Below are 17,524 nucleotides of genomic sequence, written 5' to 3'. Positions count from 1 at the left end.
GCGTTCGGTCGGAAGGCTCGATTTTATTGCTGAAGGCTTAATCCACGTCTAGCGCGGAGAAATAGGCATGCCGATTATTGGCTATCTTATCGAGCTGCATGTTGACGAAGTATCCAGCTTATCGAACTGTCGATAATGAAAACGTAGTGCGGCGGGCCGTCAAATTCGCCACTATGTTGACAGATCGAATTTTTCGGTGTTGGAAGATTGGATACGCGATAAGGGAGATTTCTTCTTTTTTTTTTTTATGGAACTCTGTTTGATCACTGTTCGATCGTTTCCTGTGTCCGGTCTTTTACGACAAGGAAGGTTCTGTTTGAAGAAAGTTGAAGATTCAGCTCGAATTTCGTGATATTATTGTACTTCCTTTTATGGAGAATCTTCCGCAAAATCGGTGTACATAAAAGAAATTCGGTTTTATTTAGAAAATGGGTGTATTTGCAAGGCTGTAAGAAAATGGAGCTTTCTGTACCACTCAATTATTTTCTCTATAAGTTTTTTGTATTTTTCCAGAACAATCAACACCAGAATCAACCTGTATATAGTTTAGCTCAAAGAATGCGATACTCGACTTAAATATTTCAACTAGTGACTAACTCACACATCGTCTCTTTCTCTGTTTCACCATTATTCTCCACGATTTTACAACTTTCCGTAAAACGAAATTACTTAGTGTGGTCGTTCGTTGAATTCGTCTCAAAAAAACACTATAGTATTAAGAATAAATTAAAAAAAAATTGACTTGACTTTGATATCTCCCTCACTACTGCACCTGTAGAAAATATATTCGGACTTACTTGAAAATGATTTATTTTTTTCGTAACTAATTCCTCGTAAAATCTTCCACCGTTCTCTTTTGAACGTAACACCCTGTATAGTGTCCAACTGTGGGGTCGATTTCCACCCCTTCACTGTGGACGATCGAAGATTAGAAAAAGCACGTGTCGAATATTTTTCCGAGATCTGCCACATACTAAAATTTCATCAAAATCGTTGATCATCACTTCGAGACGTTCTCTCGCCACTCACACGTTATAAACATTCGCACAAAATTCCCATTGCCACAGTATTATCTTGTTCATTTTGAGTGTCCGCTGAAAAAACGAAGCTATTCTCAGTCACTTCACTCGTGAAAGCTACGGTAAAATTTTCGCAAACTTCACCGTTGAATGCCGGAACGTATAAATGGCGATACAAACGTTCTCTTTTTTCCTTGGCGAGATTTCCACTCGAACCGAGGGTTCTCCGGTCGAGAAGTGATCGTCCAGGTCGTCCAGGAGGGCTCGTCGACGAGAAGTCCGTCGTTCGACCGCGGTTTCGTGGCTCACGAGCCACTCGAGCCGGCCCGGAAAGGGCGTGAACGTCCCCTGGAAATTGGCTCGTTACTTTCTAGTTTTCGCGCCGAATCCCCGAGGCACGAAAAAACTTTCATCCATCTTGCCCGCGTTTCGTCCCGCGGGCGACAACTTTTCTCGTCGTGTACCTCTTCGCCCTTCCCCTCTCGTGCCCGTGCACGGAGGGTGTCTGTGAATTTTTGGTCGGCCACCTTGCGAGTTCTGGGACTTTCCGAATTCCCCTTTGATAGATTTCTACTTTGATCTGCCTGCGCTGGAATTTTGTCGGAACTGCGACGGAAATTGTAATATCGCGACGGATAAGCGAACTTTTGGTTGTCTTGCGTTGGAAATGCTGGGTATTCCCCTTTGGACGACGCTTTCTGGTTTGCTTTTATTAGAATTTTAATGGAACTATGTGGAACTTATCGTGGAATTGTCGCTGAATTATCGGGATGAGCGTGTTCTAGATTTGCGCTAGAATTCAGGTGGAATTGCAACGTAAGTTGTGACACTCTTTGAGATAGAGCACTTCGCGGCGGAATTTCTGTGGAATTGCAGCTGACGCGAGTTGGTGGCACTGTCATAAAAACAGTCGCTCAGACGAGGTGAAGCAATTTTTGGCGGAATTGCAACAGAGCGTGGAATTGTCGTGGAATTGCAGCCGAGTGTGGAATTGCCGTAAAAATCGCGACACATTTGCGATAGAAACACAGCGTGACGGAATTTCAACGAGTTTGTCATGGAATTGCAATGAAATTCTCGAAGAGAATTGTCGTGGAATTGCGTCACATTCGAGACGAGAGTGCATTGTAATTTTGTGTCGTTGAATCAGAATTCCAGCGAAATTGTAACACAGTTTCACTGAAATCGTGATAAACCCGCGATGGAATTGCTGTGGACGCTCGATAAGAACTACGTATAAGTAGCACCACGTTTCCCATGAAATATCACCTTATTTACCATTTATATTCTTCTACGAATTTCCTGAAATTTCAAAGAGACCCCAGAGAAATCTTACAAAAACCGAAATTCGAAAGTTCGAAAACTCACCATAAAATCTCGCCACTGATAAACCCAAGAGAGAAAACCCTAGATCCCAATAAATTCGTTAACAAAAAGAGTCCCTTAGAAACGTGTACGAGGGGGCGGAGCATCGAGAAAGTAAAGTGGAACAATTCCGCCTGCGAAACGTGCTTTATTTTTTAAATAGAGCCTGCAGAAGGGTCATCCCCTCCTCTCGAGGTCGCAATTTCCAAGAATGAAATTTAAAATTCCCCCTCCTCTATGGCTGTGTGATCTCGATGAACGCGAAACAATACGGGGGTGGCAGGCATAATTAGCATGCAACGGGCGGGCGGCATTAAATCGATAGTTCGCCGAGGATTTATCTGATTTCATTGTCGATTTAAATCAGGGCTATCGGGAAGTGAAACAATCCGCGACCACTCGGCCACAAATAATTCCGCGGATCCGTTGGATACGGAAAAAAAAAAAATAACAGGAGAAAGAGAAGGAAAAAATAGCCGGACCGGCCGCGCTTAATGCATATTTATGCGCCATAAAATGGCGGGATCGCGTTTTGCATATCGCATGCTCGCATCGGATCCTCCGAAACGTTTCGTCGAACCTCGCTCGATCCTTCGAGGAACGCAACGATTCTGGATTATAAACAGCTTCTTTTCACGGAGAATTTTTCGAATCGAGTACGTTTAGCTCGATCGGTATGATCCGAATGTGTTTGGTTCGCGTCTGAGATGAACGTGGAATTTCTCCGATGATAAAATCGACGATAATAATTTATAGGAAATTTGTGACTGAGAATGGAGCTACTTGGAAGGTATTAATATCAATACAGTGGTTTGTGAAAATTGTTTGTTGACCAGATACGCGAGCTAACAACAAATTTCGAATTCAGCTCATTTCTCAGGTGAACGTGGAATTTCTGTGACGGTAAAATCGACGAATCAGGAGAAGACAACAGAAGTAATTAACGAAAGTTTAGTATCGTTTCAAAATTTGTTTCGTTGAATTAAGGTGGATCTACTTAAAAGATAAAATTAGGCTAGAAGTGCACCAAAAGAAGCGAATTATGAAATGCGAGTAAAGGGTTGACTGTACAGCAATGAAAGGGTTAATAGAAAATTTACGATAGAAAATTAAGTTACTTGGAAAACTGTAGTTCAACGTGTAATCTTCATTTTTAAAAGAGAGCACTTGCAAGCTACTGTGCATGTTAATCTGTGTACACGATGTTAGTATAAAGTGTAATGTGTCTAGGAGGTACGGTTGAATAGCAAAGGGTTAAGACACAGCTGGGGGTCGTTAGAGATAGTTAGAGTTACTATTTGCAACTCAGGTTAACTTGAAGACAGTTGCATCGTAGATAGTTAGAACTTTTACTCGCTGCAGTTTGCTCTGTAAAAGTCTATTGAAAAATTTCCTCGCTATTTTTACGACGCTTGGCGAATTAATAATAGAGTAGAGAAAGTAGTTGCAAAACTACGATAAAGTGAATCTTTAACTGTGCACGAAAATAGAAAAATTCTGATATCAGATTTAATTGAAAATATCGAATTTTACTTCGTTGTAAAAAGGTAGAAAAATGGGGAAAGTCTTCTTCAATTAAAAGAGAGCCTCGAGTCACGCGGAAATAATTGAATTTAGCAGAAGATATGCGAAGTTATTTTTCTCGAAGGAAATGTACGAAGCAAAAGAATTGAAGGAAATGTTCAATTACAAAAGGTGAATAGGAAAAGTCTCGAGTCACGTGGAAATAATTGAACTAAGCAAAAATTGTTGACGCACATAATTTTATTTCTCGGAGAAAATCTACTTCGTTCTCGGTTAAATTCTTGGAAGCAAAGAAGGTAAAAATTGAAGAAAATCTTCGATTAAAAAAGTTAGAAAAGAGTCTCGAGTCACGCGAGAATAATTGAACTAAGCAGAAGTTCTCCGATAACTGATAAATTTGTTGACACACATAATTTTACTTCTCCGAAAAAATCTACTTCGTTCTCGGTTAAATTCTTGGAAGCAAAGAAGGTAAAAATTGAAGAAAATCTTCGATTAAAAAAGTTAGAAAAGAGTCTCGAGTCACGCGAGAATAATTGAACTAAGCAGAAGTTCTCCGACAACTGATAAATTTGTTGACACACATAATTTTACTTCTCCGAAAAAATCCACTTCGTTCTCGAATGAAATATTCGAGGCAAAGAAGAAAAAATTGAATCACGCGAGAATAATTGAACAAAACAGAAATTCTCCGACAACTGATAAATTTGTTGACACACATAATTTTACTTCTCCGAGAAAATCCACTTGGTCCGCGAATGAAATATTCGAAGCAAAGAAGAAGGAGAAAAAAATTGAAGAAAATCTTGTTGAATTAAAAGAGGTGAAAAGGAAGAGTCTGGAGTCACGTGGAAATAATTGAATTGAGGAGAAGTTATACGACGACAGCCTTCGTCTCTTCGTAGGGTGGAAGTTTCTTTGCTCGCGTGTGAAGGTATAATTCGTTGCCGTGCTGTTGGAGGAAGAATTTATCGCGTCGTTCGAATTCATCGGCTTGGCCTATGGATCGTTATTGAAAGCGGGGAAAAGTATAATCCTGTTAAATCCGCCGTTCCTGATTCGGGAATCCGTAGATTAAATTGAACCGCGCCAATCGAATCTCGCGAGCCTCGTCTAATTTAATCGAGAACTTAGCCGGGATTGCCCGCTTTTAAAATACAAAAAGCCCGCGAAACCGCGACCCTTTCAGCGGGGAGAAAAGATACACGCTCGCCGATACACGGTCCTTGGAAATTGCAAACGAATTGAAGAAAATTTTTCGGGAAAATTCGTGTCAATTCGCGATGGAGATTTTTTTTTGAAGTGTTTTCGAAGCGTGAGATTTATCGCGAAGGAAAGGAAATAGTGTTTGGATTTTATAATTTCTTTTTGCTAATTTCGAAATTTTCCTGGAAATTTCAGTCTCTTGAATTTATAAAAAAGTTAAGATAGAGATTGAAGTTAAATATTTTTTTAGAGTAACGTATTCGAGAATTTATCGTAAATTGTGTATTTTTATAGAATTACGGAGGATCGTTTGGAAAATGTGTGAAATATTTTATCGCGGGATTAGCAATTCGTCCAATTTCATATTCGTTCTCTGTAAAGAAAATTGAAATATTATTAATGATAAAGGTTGGAAGATTAAAGGAATAACGTGATCAGTGAAAAGTTACGCAAGGTCGTAATTGAAATTTCACAACTTCAGCAGGGGAAATTTCTAACTTTACTTCACTTTTACATTCACTTAAGTTGACAACCTGAAATAACTCGGGAATCTTGCGAAGTATTATAGGAAATTCTAAATTTCACTTAAACCTTAGCTTCTAGACTGAAAATTTCCAGGGAAATCCCGGTATTGCGATATTTAATTCAAAAAAAAATATATTAAAAATTCTGAAAGTAGAATTTCTAAAAAAATCTGATCCCAAAGTATGCCATAATATTCGCTTGCAAGGTAAAAGAGTACAATTCCTGTTTATCGCAGTATTTAATAAAAGAAAAGAATATTAAAGTTTCAAACGTCGAATTTTTTAAGAAATTTTAGATTCAAAAATTATGCAATGATATTCTCTTGCAAAATAAAAACACAGTTCCTTTGTATCACAATATTTAACAAAAGAGGATATAAAAAATTAATCTTCTTTTCTATCGCAATATGTAATTTAGAAAAAATATAAAAAATTCAAATTTCCAAAGAAATCTTAGATCCAAAAAAATGCAATATTTTTCTCCGGTAAAATAAGAACAAGATAAGTACGCAGCCTCGATATTACTTGCAATAATTCATCAAAGAGCAATTTTCACTGGTTGGAATACGAAAAAAAAAAAAACATCTTCCATCTTTATGGAATCTCTATCGAAAGCAACACCGTCTCTAAATTTCTTTTCACATTGCCGCTCATAAAAGGGTGAGAATTCGAGGGATTTCCTCGAAGGAAATTCCTCGACGATGATACACCTACGAACGAAGGCCTCGTTTCTCTCGTTAACTCGTGACACAGAGGCTCTGCTAGAGGCGCGGAGAGGAATCGATACGCGTGTCAGAACGGGGCCCTGGCAATCTTCTTTTCCACGAGGCTTTTCATCTTTATATTTCGTACGCGTGCCACGATCGAGGAATACCTTCAAGTTCGTACGGCCGTAATACGGTGAGAAATTCCTCGTTAAAAGGCGACTCGAATCGCCTTTTGCGTCCGTAATTCTCCTTCTCGCCTGCCTCTTTCTTTTTTCCCATCTTCTCCTCGCGGATAATTGTTTCTGCGAATGGCTTCTTCTTGTGTTGATGCTTATTTGCGAGCATTTAGTGCGAAGATGGTTCGTTGCGGAAGGGTTAGGAAAATTTTACGACCTGTTTTGCCGAACTGATTTAGCGAGACTCGAGGCTTTTGTGGTTTTAGGTTTCTGCAAGTGTGTCATTAAATGGAAGGTGAGATAGTGATTTTTAAAAAATGTTAGTAGGGAATGGGAAGTAATAATAGCAAAAGAATATTGAAGATTGAATGTTTAGTGATTAAAAAAATTGAATATTGAAAAGCAGAGTTTGTTAAATTTTTATGAATGAGAGAATACCTACACGTTTCAGTTTTTGATTTTATTTGGTAAATGTGTGTAACAGTAGGAGAATACGTTTTGTATGCAATCCTTGTTTTATGGGAGAATTTATTTCATCTACCTTTGGTAATAAATTATGAAATGTTGCAATAAAAGTATAATAAAACCTTCTTATCAGTAACATTTATAACAATAGTAATAATAATGATAATAAAAGAGGTATTGTTGCAATAAAAATATAAATCTTATTAATTTTCCTATTTTTTTTTATTAAAATTTTTCTAAAGCTGCATTTCCTTCAATTTCAAAGATATCGGAACGAAACTTTGCAGACACATGTATACTTCAGATATAGAATGCACAAAACTGATTTTATTGTAATAAAACTGTTGGTTTTTGTAGGCGTTTTATTATTATTTAACAAATACCGTAGCTCTTGTAACATAATTGCCGGGCCACAACGAACTCTGCTCGAAGACGAACAAACGACTACGACGACAGAGCGACAGCAGGGAACAGAAGTACCCTACCGGCCAGAAGTTTGGAATCACCTCCCACTTTTCATCGATATTAAATCTCCTGCTAATTTTTTATAGATTTGAAGTTTATCTCAATTCCACTTTTATCAACTTATCTCGTACCAATTGATTCGAATGATAAAAAATTCTCAAAGTCGCTGACTTTTTTCCGAATGCTCGGTGATTCCAATCTTTTGGCCGGTAGTGCGTATCTTAGACAATTGAATACAGAAACACGTGGAGCTGGTAGCGTACACCGGAAAGGCGCCACGATACAAATAATAATAAGTGTTGATCAATATCCAGCAAAAGCACTCGCCTTATTATACTTCACTCATTTTCAGTAACCACTATTTAAAAAAAGAAAAAACCATAACACCATCGTGCATACTTTGCTCAGTTTAACGACCAGTTCGCCCATTTTCAATCCCCCCGGCAACATTTCACTTCGGCTCGATCAGACCTGAGAAGAAGAAAGAAATCTCCTTTTCCCATTTCCAATGGTGCTTAAACTCTACGTTGCTCCATCTCCATCCGAACCTTCGGATTACCGTTAGATAGCCGCGCCTCTAGCCGTTTCCTCTACTTCCAACCACGCGATTACGGCCGGTGGACATCTTTTCCGTGGGCTAATGCCTCGCTGGAAGCGCAACACTTTACGCAATCATGTGGTTTCAGCGCGTGTGGGCGCTCTCGACGGAGGAAGACGAACGCGAGCCAAACATGGTCGCACCGTATGGCAGGTCTTTCGAAACGACCGGAGGAAAGGGGATTATGGGGATTGGGCTTCTTCGAAGACGCAACAGGGACTCGCGTTTGAAGGTTTTGTTTAATGGGATAGATCAGTCTTGTTTACCGCTGCAGAGTGTTTGGGATCTAATTGGAGGATCGGTAGACTGATGGAAATGTTGGATTCTTTGGTGCCTTTTGACGTTCTCGAAGTAATTCAAATTTCGCGCTTTTATGTCAAGCGGTTTGTAATTAGTTGTATTAATTGTTTATATTTAATGGAGGATTAACAGACTGATAGAAACGTTCAATTCTTGGGAGTCTTTTGTCGTTCTGGGAGTAATTCAAATTTCGCGCGTTTATTTTTTAAATTTTAGATAATGGAATATTTAAATTCGCGCTTTTGTATTAATCAGTTTGTAATTGTTTACATTCATTGGAGGATTAATAGACTGATAGAAACGTTGGATTCTTTGGAGTTCTTCGACGTTCTGGAAATAATTCAAATTTCGCGCGTTTATTAACCTGTCGATTAATTTTTAATTTTGAAATTATAAGTAATGGAATATTCAAATCCAATTTTCGGGTATGTTATGTTATGCTTATAATTTATAGGAACATTGAATTCCATTGAGTCTATCGACGTTCTGGTAATAATTCAGATTCGACGCTTTTATTATCCTGTCGATTTAAAAAAATTTTAGGTAATGCAGTATTCAAATTTCCCGCCTTTATATTAGTTAATTTGTAATAACTTGTATTAATTGTTTATATTCATTGGAGGATCAATAGACCAATGGAAACGTTCAATTCTTTGGAATTCTTCGACGTTCTGGAAATAATTCAAATTTCGCGCTTTTATTAACCTGTCGATTAATTTTTAAAATTTTACCCAATGCAGTATTTAAATTCAATTTTTAGGTATGTTACGAAATGCAAAATGTATCAATTTTAGTTATCCTAAATCTTCTGCTATTTTTTAAATAATAGAATTTTGTGGGATTTTGTTGATTACTTTTTATGTATATTAAATTAAAAATACCCCACGCGTCGCCGGTGCTGTTCACTATTATTATCTTTATTTGTCACAGAAAATGTAATTCGCTCTCTTAATATTTACGGTTCGATGCTTCTCGTTCGCTGGTCAAAACACACACACCACACTCTTCTTCTTTTTCTCGAACACACGCATCCACACACACACTCGCACACGCCGCGATCGGCTTGACAACCCATGTTATTGTCTAAACATAAACAAATGCGTCACGCACACCAACTCTCTCCCCACATTCACTCTTTCATATCAAAAACCCTACAGTATTTGCATATAGCTCCTTTATGTCTTAATCAACACAACACTCGATAAGCTAATTTCAATTGTTCCCTGCATCAAACCAACCCATTAAAAGCCCAACAAAACCTCCAACTTCTGTCTCCAACAATCGCTAAATTAATCATATTAACACATCAGAAGAAGAATAAAAAAAAAGTGAAAACACTGCAAGACGGTAAAACCGAGAAGATCAGCATAATCCGCTAAAAGAAGAATTGAAACGGATACTTTGGTCACGCGAGATTAAAACCACGGGCAAAATCTTATATCCTCTGTCTTTCGTCCTCTGTCTCACCGCTGGCAGAGTTATTACTTTATCAGCGTTAAACGAGCTCGATAGCGGGGCCCTGGCCGAAGACAAAGTCGAAGTCGTTCGCGGGGTTAATTAATTCCGGCACGGTTTCCCGTCGCGTATCGCGAGCACCGCGAGCATTTGCATAATGGGAAATTAGAGGAGAAGCGGCCAGGACTGGCTGGCGGAAGCGTGTCTCGCGTATTACTTCAAACTGCCTTAAATTATCCTGTAACGAACACCCCGTGGTATACGCTAGATTCGAACTACCGCATGCACAGGGTGTGTGTCTCGCGTAAACTCGGAGTAGCTGTATGTTTTTTGTAATTGTTTAAAGTAGAGACAAATTTGCGGGAGGCAGAATTAAACGTTGCACGTTTCTGCGGGAGTTTTCAGCAATTTTTCCGCATTTACGCGGGTTTTCGATGGGAAGCTACGTTTTTAAAACGTGTTACGTGAAAATCTTGGAAAATGTACATCCTTTCTGTTGCGTCCCTTGCTCCGCAATTCTTCGGTGAATTTCGCAGGGTCGTAAGTCCTGCTCACGCTCGCCAAATTAATCCGGATGACCGTATTGAAACTTGGAAGGTGACTCTCGATCGAGTCTGATGCGATGGGTTACGAGACTCTCGGACGAGTCTTTGGAAAAATTGTTGGTCGTTGTGGCGATGTGTATCGTTCACTGGTCTAACAATGAGGATATCCCGTAAAGAGTGTAACACCCGGAAATGGGGGGTTGCTGGGGCGACTCTGAACAACTTTTTCCTTGACCAAAATGTTGTTTGAAGCTTCGTTTTTGAATTATTAACGAAAAACACTGGCCAATCAGAGCGCGCGTAGAGCCCGCGCTCAGGCACGGGCGAACAGAGACTCACGCGTACGCTTGTTACACTCTTTACGGGACACCCTGTACAGACGCTGTGTTGGTTCTGATTGGTTGTTGTTATTGTCGTGTCCTCAAACACGAAACATTGACGCGACCGACGACCCTCCACGTTGACCTGCGGTGCCGGTCTCTACCTGCCAATAGACACTCGGGAAAGGCGTTGATTGGCCCTTTCCTCGAACCTACGGAAAAATATATATAAGCAGCCCCGTTTAACATAGAATCAGTCAAAAAAAAAGGAGCCTTGTAAGAAAAGAAGCCGAAGCAACAATAAAGCAACTTATAACCGAACAACCACACTAAACATATTCATCACAATTTTCATCCCGTTCCCATTGGGTTGAAAAGGACCGTGACGCCTTATAACCGAATAAATAAGAGCACGGTACGAAACAGTTACGGAGGTGGAAAATGCGGCATGTTTTACTACTGGTCGACGAAAGATGTGATTTTTGGGTAACGAATGTTTTATGGTCCCAAGTGTTTTGGGACCAATTGTCCGAGTGTCGCGCCGGTGCGTCCACGGGGGGTGTATCGCGGTCTGCCGAACGTCGTCACCTCGGTCTGGCGGCCAAATGTGACTAAATCGTTTATTGTCGTAATCCGTCAAACCGAGGCTTCGTTGTGCCCTAATGAGGTCGCAGCACTTTCCGCGGATGAAATGTTCTGAAATTGGAAAAATGAGTTGTAATGTTTGGAGAGGCTGGAGAGACGCGGTGAAAGATAAGGAAAACGCTTCGATCTTTGAGGGTATTAAAAACCAACTCAGAGTAAAGAAACTAATTCATTTCCAAAATAATACGAAACTCAAGAGCGTAAAAAATTTCCAGTATTGTGAAAAATAAAAGAACCAAATTTGGGGAATAGGGGAAATCTAAGAAGTTGTTCAATTCCAAAATAATACAAAACATCGGCACAAATTAGAAAAAGCTTCAAAAGATAATAGAAAAGCTTCGGTGTTTAAGAGTGAAATTCAGGGAATAAGAAAATTTAAAAAATGCATGAAAAAGAAATTGATTTTTCGACAGTTCGAAAGTGGAATTCTTTTTAAATAGGAAAAGTGCAATTTCTATTCGTGATTCGATGCACAGTACGAGTCGGCCTTAAAACTCGTCTAGGTTCACGAAGGACACGTTTCCGGCAGGTCCTTCGTCTAATTCCCCGTTATATGCAAATGTCCCGTCAGTCCTGCGTCGTCGACTGAAATTAAGGATTAAAACGGTAATCCCGGTGACCAACTACGTTTGCGGTGCTACCTAATGCCTGGGATCAGCGAGTCCTGGGATTTATCCCAACGATATTCGTGTATGACAGTGTTCGCTTATTTATTCAACTGTTTGGTTTACGGATTGTGGTCTTCGTCGTCACCTGGACGACGAGAAAGTCTCTGGTGTGAATTGAAAGACACCTATGAAGCAAAGTTGAAAATACTGTTTTCTAAACTTTTTCGAATATCTCTTCGCCTGGATTTCTGAATTATTTGAAAAGAGGAGCTTCCCTTTTTTGTGCAATTCTCTCGCGAGTTATTGATCAGCTTTTCTTTCTTCCTCTTAAGAGAAAATTGGGAAAATTTGAGTGAATTCTTTCGTAGATTTTTGGAATATTTTTTTTAATTTTTAAAAAAGATTCTGTTGAATATTTTTCTTACGGAGCTTTTACATTTTTCAACTCTTTCTCCGTGAAAATTAAATCTGCTCTATATTTTAAAATATTTGAAACGAGAGTTTGCATTTTTCTCCAGTCCTCTAGTACAGTAAATTTCCCACCAATTTTCAGAGTTGCACAAGTCATTTCACAAACTTCCCAAATTTTCCAACGCACCCGCTAAAAATTTGAAAAATTAAACGATGCGAATTGCAATCGTATTTATCCTTTCATTTTTCACCCAAATGTGCAATATATTAAAAAAAAAAAAAAAAGGAGAGAAATATGTAAAGAGCAATGTAACACTTCGCCTGTTAAATCCTGGAAACGTATCGCAACGAAATATCAATTAAAAACATGGATTTCACGGTTCTTTCTCGAGCGCGAAATCAGCCAGTTAACCGGAAGTGAAGGATGCACGGAATGCCGTGTCGCGTTCCATATAAAACGAATAACCGGTGCTCGTTATTTCACCTACGCGCACTTCTCTTGTATATAAATTTTTCTCCACGCTTTTCCCCTCTCTTTTTGTTTATTCGTAAGCAAGCTGCTGCATTCTTTTTGAGAAACTTTGGAGCGTCGTAAAAGTTATTATTGGAAATCCTGGAAGGCTCTCGCGAAGCGCGACCATGCTACAAAGAGTTTTCGCGTACTTCGAAACGAGCCAGCCATTCGTTGCTAACAGGATTCTTTTCTGCGACGGAAAACGGCGAATATAAAACTATTTTCGGCGTATAATTTCCCACCCAAACTGCAATCTTACCCCCCTGCAATCCTATAAAACACTCCAATTCCGCTTCCCTTTTCCCTCCTCTCTTTCTGAAACCCACCTTTTGTGGCGATTCTTGAGAAAATGGAGCTCGCCATCTTTCTCTCGTTAGTCTGAAAAATAGTGGGGAGAAAGGGGAAAAAAGAGAGACAAACAAAAGAGAGTCATCTTTTCCACCTTAAATTTTTCGTTCGATATTCACGAGAGAGAAGAAAATATCCTCCAGTGTATTCTGTCTTTCTACTTCTTATTTGTTTTTATTCAAATTTCTCCAGAATGCTTGGACGCTTTTCGACAAATTTCACTTACGCAGAATTTCCCACGCGAAAACTTACAAAATTTGTATCGATTGAATTAGTGAGAGTTAATCGGAAAAATTAGTTAAACTCGTAACGTTAGATTGCCAATCTAAAATTAACCCTTTGCACTCGGAGGTGATTTTGCTGTAGAAAAGGTTGCAAATCGGATGTTTGAAATTTTTTAAAATGTATTCTCTATTTCGCCGTGGTGGAGAAATTTATCGTGGCCCGTATATCGGTTCTCTGTCTTCGTTAATTGTTCACCAAGTGACGATTATCCAGTGTCGCTTCTCAGTCGCCACTCGATTGCAAAGGGTTAATACATTTTCATTTATTATTATTTCAGAGTAGCTCCAATTCTTTTTCCCAAAAATTCCCAGATGAAGGAAATTCTCCATCGAATTTTCTCTCGTTCATCGACAGTCTACTAATCAGTCGTTCCAATTAAGTCGACGACAGAGATCTAATCAGAAGAAAACTCGCGTTTCATCTTCCACATTTTTCTTTTCTAATCAAGAACCACTTCACTCTCCTCTTTCATCCTTAAACAGAGGATCCAGCCAACGTTCTCCTTTGTTTTTCCATCAAAATTCCACGCAGATGAGCTGCTCCTCTCCCCGAAGCTTGTATTTTTTTTATCAAAATTCCATAGCAAAAGGACAGTCGCTCGTCGGACGAGCTAGAAATTCCCCTGGCTGAAACAACTTCATCCCCTTCCTCTCCCCCACGAAAATTCACCCTTTTTCCACCCTCCGAAAAACTTCCAAACAGTCTCACTTCATCTCCATCCTCTCAGCCTTTTTTTTTTTTTTTTCTAACAAAATTCCCAGACAAAGCACTCATCCTTCGGCTCGCTCGAGCGGAGGAAAGAATCTGTGTTCGTTCCTCGTGTCTGAATTTTATTCCGGCGAAAGTCGCTCGCGGTTCCCCTGCTGCTTCTTCGCGGAGGAAAATTTCTAGGGGTTTTTCTTTTCTCAAAGAACGAAAGAGAAGAGATTTTAAGCCAGCGCGATTTGTTTTGACGAGAGACTAACGAGACTGTCTCTCGCATGCTCTGCCTTCAAGTTCTCCGCTTTTCCGTGTCGTTTCCTGTCTGTCTTACTGTGTGCGCGCAATTTTCCTCTCTCTCTCCCTCCTTCGTCCCCTTTTTTCACCTGTCGCCTTTCCATCCCTTTACGCGTCCTTTTCTCGTCGCGTCTTCTTCGTTTTCTACGCGTTCCTCGTCGTTCCTCATCCTCCAGCCTACCCTTCTGCTCGATTCTCCTCGTTTAATTGCTTCCTCCCTTTTGTACAGAGCTTCTGCCTTCGTTTCTATTGTCCCTTTGCGCGGTTTTGTTCTTTCTTTCTCGCCTTTCCACCGACTATTCCCCTCCACTCTCGTCCTCTCTCTCTCTCTCTGCACGCCTTGCTTTTGGTTTCCACCCCTTCTCCTCTTTTTTAAAGCTCTTTATTCCGTGGCTGTATCTGCTTGATGTCTGAGCGATTTTTGAGGCGATGCAATTGTGTAATTGTTTCTCTCTGCGCGATTTTTTATCCACCTTTTTGTCGGCTTTGATTCGGTTGTCTAGCTCGTTGCTCCTGCTGGTTTAGTCGTGTGTTCTGGAACGATTTCTAGGGCGAACCCTGTGATTTGCTCTTTTCGATGGAATCACTTTCTGGGTAGACTTGATAGACGCAGATTTTTGACTTTTTTTCTTCTTCTTTTGTTTTGGTTTTGCTGGCTGGGGTCTGACGTTACAGTTTGATTAGATTAGGTAGTTAACACGTTGAATGCCGTGGGGGTGACCGGTGACCCAAAATTAGTAAAAGCATTTAATTTGAATAACTGCATCACACGGTATATTTAAATAATTTTATTTCTAACTATTGACGTATTGTTTATGCATATTGCAACGTGTTGTATTAGAATAAAAAAATTCTTTTCGGCACCGTGGACAGGTTACGTAGAATTGGTCCGGCATTCAACGTGTTAGTATTAGTAGATTAGGTCTGTGAACTGATTTTTGTTGTAATTGTATTTTCTTTTTTCGTTTCAATTTCTTCGGTTTCACTTTTGTGAGCAGAGGTGTGTCCACTCTTTTGCAATTTGCCTGTCACGTTGGTAGTCAGTTCGGTAAAGTCATTTCAGTTCAGTAAAAACAGGAAATGATAGGATTTTTAGCAGGTAATTTAACGAACTGCTTTTCAGTCATAATTTTTTGTTTTTTGTCCGTTCGAATTCCTTTGATTTCGCGTTTCCAATCTGAGATTCTTACTACTTGACCGCTCAAATCAGACGAGTAATTGAAAATGGAACGATTTTCTAGCATTTTTACCATAAACTCAGCAAACTGCTTTTCATTCGTAATTGTATATTTTTCTTTTTCGTTTGAATTCCTTTGATTTCGCGTTCGTTATCTGAGGTTTTCCACTCGTTGGCACTTTAACTGCTCAGATTTGATCAGTGATAATATCGACAAAATCGGTGAATTTGTGTTATTCTTAATTTTGATGAAACGAAAGTAGAGTACATTAAAATATTGCTAAAATAATTATTCTACTTGGACTCTTTTGCATTGAGATTACAAAATTTGTGGTTTCTATAACAGTTAATTACTCTTCTTTCTTCCAGCAATATCCTTCTCCCTCTTCCTTTTTTCCCGCGTTAATTTTCTCCGTTTAATTGTTTAAAACGCTCTGTTCCACCGTTAACGTTGCCCTTTACCCCGTCTCCAAGCTTCCGTTTTTTCTCCCCCCCTCCGTGTGACATTTTTCAACGAATCCACCGCGGTTTTTGCTTCGCCCTGTTGTTAATTTTTCTTCGTTTTCACGGAACGGTTCCACTGTCTGTGTTCCCCCTATCTTGCCCAGTTTTCTACTTTATGCGCACAGTCTCTCCTCTCCTTTTACTTCGTATTTCAAATTCATCTCTGTCGTTTGTCTTTGTAATTGGTGTTCCATTCTCTCCCCCAGCCCTCTTTCCGCCCGCAATTTATATCCTGCTGTTTCGCATTTTCATTTTTCTCCCCCTTTTCCGCCTTCGTTCACTTCGTTTCCTGCCTTCTTTCTTTCTCTACGCGAATTCCTCTGGCTCCGCTTCCTGTTAATCTGTCGCAATTTTTGAAATTTCCTTCGCTGTCTCTGCGAGCTGTCTTCGAAATTATACACGCGGTAGAAGTACTTTCCCGCGTGTTTTATACGGTGGAAAATGAATTTTCGTTCGATGGAGAAATTCGAGTGGTATACGTTAGGTTTGCTCGGTTATTGAAGTGCAGAGATGTGTTTGCTGGAATTTCAAACAGCAATTAAGCTAAATGCACTGTCAAATCCAGTTTGAAAGCCGTCTGGAGCTGATACGAGATAGCTACCAGTCTGCGAGATAATTTGGAACTATAATCTTGAGTTAGAGATACAATTGCGCTGTAGGCTGTTGTGCAATTTGTTTGAAATAAAACAATTTCATGCAATACACTGAAGATATTTGTGTCACGTAAGTTTCTTTAGCAAATTTCGCTTAAGTGTAAGGGTGCGAAAATGAAGCACGTGCAAAAGAAGAGTAGCCTTTAATTTCAATATTAGAATAATTCAGAAAAATTCAGTGGCTTTATAAAAATTAAAATTGTCATCTTGAAAATTTCAAGATTTGAGAATTCTGATCTTGAGAATTTCAAAATCTGAGAATTCTGGTGTTGAAAATTTCTAAATCTGAGAATTCTAATCTTGAAAATTTCAAAATCTGAGAATTCTGATCTTGAAAATTTCAATCTCTGAGAATTCTGATCTTGAAAATTTCAATCTCTGAGAATTCTGATCTTGAAAATTTCAATCTCTGAGAATTCTGATCTTGAAAATTTCAATCTCTGAGAATTCTGATCTTGAAAATTTCAATCTCTGAGAATTCTGATCTTGAAAATTTTAAAATCTGAGAATTCTGATCTTGAGAATTTCAAAATCTGAGAATTCTGATCTTGAAAATTTCAATCTCTGAGAATTCTGATCTTGAAAATTTCAAACTCTGAGAATTCTGATCTTGAAAATTTCAAACTCTGAGAATTCTGATCTTGAAAATTTCAAAATCTGAGAATTCTAATCTTAAATTTCAAAATCTGAGAATTCTGATCTTGAAAATTTCAA

General features: G+C 39.1%; 1 protein-coding gene across 1 annotated transcript in view; it reads left to right on the top strand.

Annotated features, from left to right (window-relative positions):
- LOC108575291 (syndecan) overlaps positions 1-17,524 on the top strand; it is a 235,368-nt gene that overhangs the window by 22,552 nt on the left and 195,292 nt on the right. The gene's annotated exons all lie outside the window — the stretch shown is intronic.

This window comes from Habropoda laboriosa, unplaced genomic scaffold (assembly GCF_001263275.1).
Source record: "Habropoda laboriosa isolate 0110345459 unplaced genomic scaffold, ASM126327v1 scaffold244, whole genome shotgun sequence".
Classification (NCBI taxonomy): Eukaryota; Metazoa; Arthropoda; class Insecta; order Hymenoptera; family Apidae; genus Habropoda; species Habropoda laboriosa.
Note: the sequence above shows the minus strand (reverse complement) of the source record. Positions and strands in the feature narration are given on the sequence as shown.